The sequence below is a fragment of the Lepidothrix coronata genome, unplaced genomic scaffold (genome assembly GCF_001604755.1).
Source record: "Lepidothrix coronata isolate B3197 unplaced genomic scaffold, Lepidothrix_coronata-1.0 Scaffold83, whole genome shotgun sequence".
NCBI lineage: Eukaryota > Metazoa > Chordata > Aves > Passeriformes > Pipridae > Lepidothrix > Lepidothrix coronata.
The window spans coordinates 2112337-2122251 of record NW_016690263.1 but is presented as its reverse complement, the minus strand read 5'-3'; the positions used below and the strand labels follow the sequence as shown (position 1 = coordinate 2122251).

The 9915-nt window shown below is 35.7% G+C and overlaps 1 long non-coding RNA gene across 1 annotated transcript; it reads right to left on the bottom strand.

The window, feature by feature from the left end:
* Positions 1 to 547: 547 nt before the first annotated feature.
* LOC108500001 lies at positions 548 to 2547 on the bottom strand. Its single transcript, XR_001875737.1, has 2 exons — positions 2465 to 2547; positions 548 to 673 (listed from the first exon to the last, which is right to left on the bottom strand). It is a non-coding gene; the product is annotated as an uncharacterized LOC108500001 (long non-coding RNA).
* Between the last annotated feature and the right edge of the window lie 7368 nt (positions 2548 to 9915).

Here is a 9915-nt window from a genome sequence, read left to right as displayed (position 1 = left end):
CTACTGTTAATTATACTCCATCTTAATAAGATTATATTGAAGTACCCTTTCAAGCAATGCATTGTAAATATACCAAGCTACAGTTCCATTTAGAGATGCACAACATGCCAAAAGTATATGGCATCAGTATTTTCCGAAATGGACACAGAAAAAGAAATCCTGTGAAGGGCACAGCTGTAGGAAAAGAGGGAAAATCTCTATATGGTAGTGTTTAGAAATAATTGGAAGAGACTTGTTTTGTTTTTTTATATAATACTAGTTCTCACAGTGCTGAACTGGTTTATTTACTGATTATAAGGATGTAGCTGGACTGACAGAAGCTGTGCAGACTTTGTCAAAGTATCAGTTCTTTACTCCTTTCTGATGCAAGTTCCTTTTCATATTCAGCAGAGCAACTAATAATTCTCTATTGTGTCAATTCAATCCTTCAAATCTCTGCTATTAATCACATTTTATGCATAAATGGCATGATATTTTTATGAATTAGAATAATTCAGATAAGTGGTAAACATATATTTTTTTCCAAAAACATATGCTGAAGACTTACACATGAAATGCAAAGGCAGTGACTTGAAGCTCATTCCTGTGTCCCCACTTCAGGAAAGCTGACTGGTCTGTTTACTCTCTGAAGGACTGGACTTATTATGAGCAGGAAATGCACAGGAAGGAAGACCTGGAAAAAAACTGAGTTATTTAGGTAATTGAAACACATGTATAATGTAATTACCAATACCAGAATCAGAGAAGCAGTTATCCTAATTTCATGTGTGTTTTAACCTTTTAGCATTTTTTTTCTCTCAATATTAATTTATATATTTTATATATTTTACATAAAATTTGGTCACTAACCAAAGCCTCAAGACTGAAATTTATCTTAATTTCTCTGAGGATCAAAGCTTTACATTTGAAAGAAAAGACTTTATTTATCATGAAAATGAAGCAGAAGGACAAAGATAACTTAAACATCTCTTATCTTGTATTGTAACTGAGAGAGGTAAATTTGTTTATACTGTTTTGTAGTATTTATATATTTCTCAGTTTTTAGAATTACCTTATGTTCAGGTATACTTATGAGAAGCCCTCTCGTACAGTTAAATATTTTCATTAAAATATAATTAAGTAGTTTGTAGGCTATAAAAAACTGATATGCAAAAAAACATGAATAAAATACAGGAAATATTGGAAAATGCTAGTGTATACATGATCTGCGAGTTGTAGGCATAAATAAAACCTTTATTACAACAGTGGTAATTAGTGTAATTCCATGAGCAGAAATGATAGAGCTGGAATAGAAATGGAATAGAATGAAAATTCTATTGTATTCCTAGCAGAGTGTTTCTTATCCTTTTCTGCACCATAACTGTAGGAGAAAACTAGATCCACCACTTGACTTCTGGACAAACACAGGCAGAAGAAGGGCTGACATCCAACCACTTGAGTGAATGACAGTATGAAGAAATGAGTGGTTGGAGAAAGACTGTCTAGAACTACAACTCAAGTCTAAGTTAAATTTGTGAAAATTTTAGGTTCAGGGTTTCAACCTCTATCTTTGCAGTGGGTTTGATATATAGTATCACAGATTTAGAACTCAGATAAATTTCAATTAACTATGGATATGAATGATACACATTCTTTAACAGGTGGGTAATGAGTTTTCAGAAAAGCATGGGATATTTGTTTTGGGGGGATATTTGGTTTGGGTGCTCAATGGAGCAATAGCTGAGATGCAATCTTTCTTTTTATCCCATGATAATTTATAAATGGCTGGTGAGGATAAGGTTAACTTGTCTTCCACGAGTTGAACAAATACAGCAGCTGCCTGCCCTCAGTGTAAGGACTGCCAGGCAGGCCAGCCATGCAAGAAAGAAATACATCTTGGCTCAGATGAAAGCTACTTGCACTGAAAGGGATTATAACAGGAGTGATCTCTAAGATGCCTTTCATACTAACTACAATCACACTTGGTTCATGACTAAGAGAAATCTGAACCGCAAGAGGCACCTCTGCTGTTTTCCATATGTTTCTCGATACATATGTTTCTTCATACGTGGAACTGCCTTTCACCTCAACCTCTAAAAAAATCTGTTGAAAAAAGCATGTCTACAGGCAAGCTTTTGTGTTAATTTAGCACAGCTATGGACAGGAATGTTTTTTTATTAAGAAACCTGGCATCTTAAGTCCCTTCGTGTAACGGCTACCTTTATATTTTACTGTAGCCAAAATTATATTTTTCTAACACTCATATTTCATCAGGGACCATTCATAAATGCATCTAAAACAACATAGACAGATTATGTTTCATTGACCACAAGCACTGTCCTATGGTACCTCATTTTATTAGTTCCACTAATCATACACTACAGGTATTGTTTCAGATGATTTGAGAAGACAAAACCAAGTTTGACACAGCCAGTGTGTCCTTGGAAAGTTATGCAATGGAAATATGCATGGTATTAAACCTCACCAGTGAAGGCATGGAGTTGTACAGGGAAGGATATTCTTAAGTCGTTCTTTTCAAGTATCGCTTTCTGTTCTTCACAATGAATTTCTAAAAGACTCTGTATTGAATTCCCCAGTTGCCATCTCAGGAAGGTTGTGCATATGTGAGGAAAAAGAATGCCCTCTTCTGGAAGGGAAATCGTTTGACTTGCCTCAGTGTGAATTAAGGATATGAAGATTAACAGATCAATAGGAAAATATATAAAATATAAGTTCCTAAGTAATAGCATTGTGTTAAATCACTGAGTGATTAAATAGTTGTGAAAAAGTATTTTTTACCCAATTTTCTTGTCAAATTATCTTTTAAAATATGAAGTCATATTAGTATTTGCAATGATCATTATGTTCTCTTCTTCATGTACATGGAGTAAACAGTCCTTTGGTTCTTCAAAATGTGAACTGAACCCTGGCTGTTATGGTCAGGAAAATATTTGCTTTGTTTTAAAAGTAACCAGTATTGCACATCCAAAATAAAATAATTTCATATATTGTTGTTCAAGGTCAAAACTTTTACAATACACATCTTTCCTGTTGAAACTTTATGAGTACTCAATGACAGGTGCGAATGCCTTTCATTATACTCAAAAAATCTTTAGTATCAGCATGTGACTGCTATTAAGAATTCTTTTTTTTAAAATAGATTCTTTTAGTGCTCTGTATTCAAACACCAAAAAGACTTAAAATGTAAATTTCTTTTTTCTATGTTTTCAATAAAAAATTCAACATGTAAGATTCATAGAGTCTAATATTTAAGACTGTAGGTGTTATACTGGGGTGAGTACAGTTTCTACTACATATAAGTTAACTCCTTTTAAGGATTTACAAAGTTCACAGTGTTTTAACTATGGTGTGAATACTGCCCTTGGATGAGTGTGTTAACTTCTCCTTGAATTCAATGTGAATCCTACATGAATGACTCGAGGCAGGAAATGGTCTTTAAAAGGGATTGGTTTGCCTTTTAACAATTCATTCACTACAAACAGAAGCTTTAATCAGTCTCCAGAATAATTTGCTGTTCAAACAAAATAGCAAACCTCTGACATTAAGCGGGGAGAAAATATGATTATTCTTCAATATAAATCGGAATGGGAAAAAACTCTTCCCTGTGTCATGTCCTCCACTAGAGACATTCCTCTTGCAGTGGTTCAAGTGAGGAGGTTGTGCCCCATGTTCAGCAGCATGACAGAGGCAGTCTGGGCTGTCAAGGACATCAACACGCACTGGCTACTCTGTAACTGCCTTGTGATTCTTATTGCCATCTTTTCTTTTGCAGGGAGGCTGGAAATGGGGACAAATAGACAATGGCTTCCCCACCTCAAAACTTGCCCTGTTAATTCACACTTAAGATAACAAAAATGTAGTATGAAAAGGGGAGTTCATCAGTATCACTGGTCAAGAGTTTTTCAGCCATAACACTTCAATGTTTCCCTGAAATCTCCTGTGATCGAACAGAACAGCTCCAGACATGATTTTGTCTCTTAGAAATCAAAATTGAAGGACAAAACTCTATTTGTAAATCTCATTAAATTCTTTCCTCAGCTTCTTTTTCTACTTTATCTCTTTATGTTTTCCATTTTCCTGTTTTCATTATGTCAGATGGTTAGATGGTTAGATGGTTAGACGGTGAAAATGAAACCACCCTCCCCTCACCTGTTTGTAGCATTGGTGTCAGAGATTTGTAAGAAAAAATATCTGCAAAAGACTTACTCCCCCAGTGTGTGGTTCCTTTGTAATATTCTGGAAGTAGTCTGAAAAGGAATTTACAACTATGATAGGTCTAAGAGAAAACTAAGGTGTGAAAAAAATCTAAGAGGAAAGGACAAAAGGAGGATCTTTATTCTTCATTCCATGAGACTGCTAAGAACAATCTGTTAAAAATAAAAGTTATTTCAGTCCAGAACATTCTGGTGTCTTAAGAAAGGTCATTAATTCTTAAACCAAAACGTAAAGCAAGATGTAAATTCCAAGTATGTACTCAGCAGCTTCAAATGATATTGCAGGTATTCAGAGCTAGCAAAGTAGCTACTTTGCTAGTAGAAAGGCAAAAGAGATTTATAACTTGCACGAGTTTTTGTTTCCTGAGAAAAATTTGGTCCTTCTTCAGAATCTCTGATTATACTACACACAAAGTATTTTGAAAAAGTACTGTAAAAAAAACTTCCATTATCAGAGATGGATGTAAATTATTTTGAACATCAGTTTTGGAGTCCCAGCTCCCAATGAAAGTCCAATTCTTTTCTTTCAAAGGTTCTATCAAAAGATCATAATTAAAATATTTGTAATATAGCTTTGAAGTTTCATTATGAGATGAAGACCCAGTCATCAAGACTCTCTTGGCGGCATTATATTAAGAAATAAAGTCAGGTTTATTTATTATTTGCATTTCTTTCTAGTTGTATTTATGCTTTTGAGGGAAGGTACAGATCTTCCTCAAAGAGGAACAACACCAGGAAAGAATTTTTTAACAGACACATTTTATCAGGATTTCTGAATGCTCCGAAAATCTATCCTCAAACAGGATGTACAGCAACCTAATGTACAGCAATGTACTGCAACTGTGCTGCAATGTACTGCAATTTACAGTACTGCAACGTATTTCTTTGGGATAGATACCCTGGTGTGGTACTGAAAAAAAAATTTAAGCCAGGTAACATGGTACATAATGTTCTACATATTATATGATATGGTCGTGAACATAGAGGTTCGCACTCCCTTCTGGTAACTGTCCTAGATAACATTTGGGGTCAACAGGGCCAGAATCATGGCATTACCTTACCCATACTCTTCGTGCTCTTTCATTCAAGAGGGAAGCCAGTGAAACTTTGTATTAGCTCATTTCCTTAATATATGTAGGCAAATTGCAAAACCTGGTTCTAGTAGGATTACTACCAGACAACAACTAATGAATCATGAACAGAGTAGCTGGAGACAATTAGAAATAAGCTTCATTAAAATTTGTTTTAATGGCAAAAAAGTAAATTCTGTACCTAAAAAATTTGTAATTGAGCTTCTACATATCATATCATTTGCTTCTTACTTATCTGAACCTACCATTTCATGGAAGTTGTCTTTGGTAAGAACTGTATGTTTATATTTAGTTTAAGGTACCTGATAGTAGGGGAAGTGGTGCACTGGTTAAATAAATACCTAATGATAATAGGACTAAAAAATTGTAATGGAAGTACAACCTTTAAAATGTTATCTTCAGAATACGTTTTGGGGTAGCATATAGTGCTTTCTCCTTCCTGTCTTAGTTCACATAAACACCAATTCAATCAACTTAAACAGGTTTTAGATGGATTATTTTGTAAAAGCATGCTTTTTGGATTATTTTTAATTCATTTTAACTGTTGCTCCAAGAAAATGGGCTTCCATTTCTTCCCTCATTTGTATCACTTTCCTTAGCTTAGTCAAAATTTAGTAAAAATTTCCTTCTTGGTTTTATTCTCTTTAACCCTGTTACTCTTCTGTGTAACACATCAACACTTCTTAAAGTATACTTTTTTAAAAACAAACTTCCCCCTATTTATCACCTCCTAGCTTTTTTTATGCCTGATGTAAATCAAATTCTACATTATTCTAATGCTTTAATTCTTCACATCCTTCCAGTGTCTTGTCACTGTCATGGTGTTGAGTCTACACAACAAAAGGTTCTCTTCACAAAACCCTGGGAAAATCACAGGAAATTCATATTTTTTATTGCTAGGTGAGGTTTCTCAATCTCATTCATTTCTTGATGTCAGTACTTTTGCATTCTCAGCGCAAGAAAGAAGGATTCATTACATTTGGCATAAAAAGGGTTATCTGTATTCTAAAAAGAGAAGATTCAAGATAAAATCCTTATGTATTGATTCACACAGTATGACACTGTGCTAGTTGCAAGTGACACATAAACCTTTTGTTCTGAGGGTCATTTTTTAAGTCATTTTATGGTCACGTGCTTGAAGCTCTTGAAAAGTTATCCAACAAAAAGTGAAAGTAAAGAGTTGAGTCAAAACAAAATATTACATATTAAAACACTAAGTGAAAAGGCAACAAGCAACGTAAATTAATAATTTGCTTTTGCGTCTATTTTATAGAAATTTCCCATCATAATTATATAGCAAATATATATATGTATAGCATAATTATATAGCAAACCCAGACTTTTAATCCATTAATGGAAATTGCTTTTGGATTAAGGTGAGTATACTCAATGGGTTAACCAGAAAAAAAGAACCGCCTTCTAATATCTGCCATCTATGATTATTATAATCTTGCAGACAAATATAATTACAATGTGTGATGTCTGTTTATGTCTGTGAAAGCTTTGATTGTGTAGTCTTATCTGTATTATACTGCAAAACAGCATAAACATTTATATTGTATAGTAACTCTAATCCATTGATAATGCCCTGAGCTATGGGTGTCACTTCAAATTGCAAAGATTTATGTGATACTTATATCTGCCTTTTTCAGGTGAATTTGACCATAGTGAACCTAGTGTTATACTGATTTGTAGAATGTGGAAGCTGATTAAGAGATTGCAGAGAGGAGTGAAATTACTTAAATAAAATCACATATAATAAAATCATAATTACTCCAGAGTTTCATTATCTCATACAGAAATTAAAAGAGAGGCTGCAGTAACTTTGTAATGATTGAAATATTGAGATAGGACCTCTCAAATTTTAGAGACAAGGTAGATTTTTCCAGGGTAGATTATATTCAAATTCATCACAACATGTTACCAATGTGCATATTACATTTACAATAAAAGCTCTTAAGTTGCATTGAACGCGTCTACTCAATTCTTTAAAAATTCTGAACACTGGAAGACAATAACCTGAAAGAAATAGGCAGGTATTGTATTTTACTTAGATTAGGAAAGAAATGGACTGACAGAAATGAACACAGGGTTTGTATGCAGTTAATGCCATCTCTCAACTTGAAATGAAGTTGAACCTCTAATTCTAAAGGTTGCCAGTTCAACTGTGTGATGGTTTGACCCCAGCTGGCAGCCAAGGCCCACACAGCCACTCACTCACTCCCCCACCAGCGGGATTGGGTAGAGGACCAAAAGAGAAAAAGTGAGAAAACTCATGGGTTGAGATAAAGACAGTTTAAAAGAGAAAGCGAAAGTAGCATACACAAGCAAAGCAAAACAAGGAATTCATTCACCATTTCCCATGGGCAGGCAGGTGTTCAGCCATCCACAGGAAAGCAGAGCCCCATTACACATAATGTTTACTTGGGAAGACAAACAGCATCATTCCAAATGTCCCTCCTTCCTCCTTCTTCCCCTCACTTTATATAATGAGCATGATGCCATAATGGTATAGAATATTCCTTTGGTCAGTTTGGGTCACCTGTCCTGGTTGCATCTCCTCACAACTTCCCATGCACTTCCAACTTCCTTGCCAGCCTAGCAGGACAAAAAGCAGAAAAGTGGCTCTGTGTAAGCACTGTTCAGAAATACCAAAAACATCACTATATTATCATCACAGTGTTCAGTACAAATCCAAAACACAGCCCCATATTAGCCACTGTGAAAAAAATTGTCTATCCCAGCCAAAATGAGCACAATAGCCAAAGGATCACAGAGAGTTAATAAGGAGACTTCTAAACACGTTCTCATGCTATGTGATGAGCGTGTACAGACCATATAAAGTGTAACATCCTATTTGATAGGTATGCGAGGTCAGAAGGGAAATAATGACACAGTGTGAATGTTCATTTCAGTGGGGTGACAAGTCACTCTGAGCAGTGGTCAAATCTGTGAGATCTGTGGTTTTTCTCTTCCTGTCTGCAATCAGGTAATGAGAAAGAATGAACCAGAGGAAGTTGGTGTCAAAGCCCCTTCGTGGGGTTTTGGTTGCTTTGGCTCAGAACCAGCACTGACAGCAGCGCAGTTGTGCAACCCCAAATCAGAGAGCTGTTTGAGGAGGAGCTGTGAGAAGCCTTAGCACAAGCTGTCCCCTTACACTCAGGAGCTGCATTAAAGCTGGAAAATAGCCCTTGTTCCCCGTCTGGGCTGTGCTGCATTTGTGCGAGTGCCCAGTCACATACCTCACATCTGAACCCAACCTGCTGGCCAGGATTTCCTGGCTTGACCTTGCACCTGCCTTACTTCTTCTGGACTTTCCTGCTGTCCAGCTTGTTGGCTCACTGTCCCCACCCATCCTCTGCCTCTCTTGTTCAGGTGCTGTGGGACTTGTCCGTCAGGCCATTGTCCTGCTGCCTTTGGGTCTGGCTCACCTCCCCGGCAGCACAGCGAGTTGCTGCTGCTCCTCTGTCAGAGCCCAGTATGAATTTCACCACTGCTGGAATGCACTGAGGAAAGCATCTGAAGAGGATAACCTTGTTTAGGCTTAGCTCTCAACTTCTGTGGAACACAGAGGTTCCTTTGTGATATGCATTTCTCTTGTGTCATTAGTGTCATCAAATTTTTTCAGGCCCACAAATGGAGAACTTGGTAAGCGGCACTTTTAACGAGACTCAGGTAAAACACTAACCATTTTGCCATGCCAGTCCACTCATACATAATATATTCACTTGCATTTAAACATATTTATTTGAAAGTATATATATAAGATCAAGCCTCTGAGTGCCAATAATACAATATTGTCATTAGGATGCTGTAGTATCAGTGAAGATGCATTCCCTACATCATCATAAATGTAAATCAGAGCAAGCAACACTGACGTAGCACGCACAGTGTCTTGATTCTGTCTATATAAACTTATCTTACAGTCACAGAACTATAGTAAGGCAAAATGAACATCCTCATTCATACTGTTTATGCTCCAGCTTGCTCCATGTATATAGAAATAAGTTGAGACATTTAAATTAAAGCAATCTTTGGCACAAACACTCAAGCACACTCTACTAAGTGTATGATTTTTTTTGTTTTTCATCATTTAGAATCCAATAGCTAAGAATGTTTTAAGACAGAAGAAATTGCTTGCATGACAGTAAGACTAGCATTCTGCCAAGAATGGTGATTAATTTATCTGTGCAGCACTTATTTTTTTACAGTTTGTGAATTGCCTCTTTATGTAAAATTTAACAGAGCTTTCATGAATGGCCTTTCCATTTTTTGTATACCTATCATAATAAAAAACTAAAAAGAAAACTCAGATACAGATATTAGAGCTACAGTCATAAAACACTATTTTAAAAGTTGAAATCTAGTTTTCAGATCCTGCAAATTTCTAACGAACACAGTAAATAGCTTTTAAGTTGGTATTGGTTTGTGGACTTAGTAAATCAATTGTATTCATCAGTTAATACTATACAAACCTTCTAAGTGAGATACTGAAACGTGACAGACACATTGAGAACTGTGTCATATGAAAAAGGCCAGTTTGTATTTTACATGCAGAAGTTTAGTCAGTCAGTAAGTAAAATTAAAGTGCAAAAACTTTTTTGAAAGTG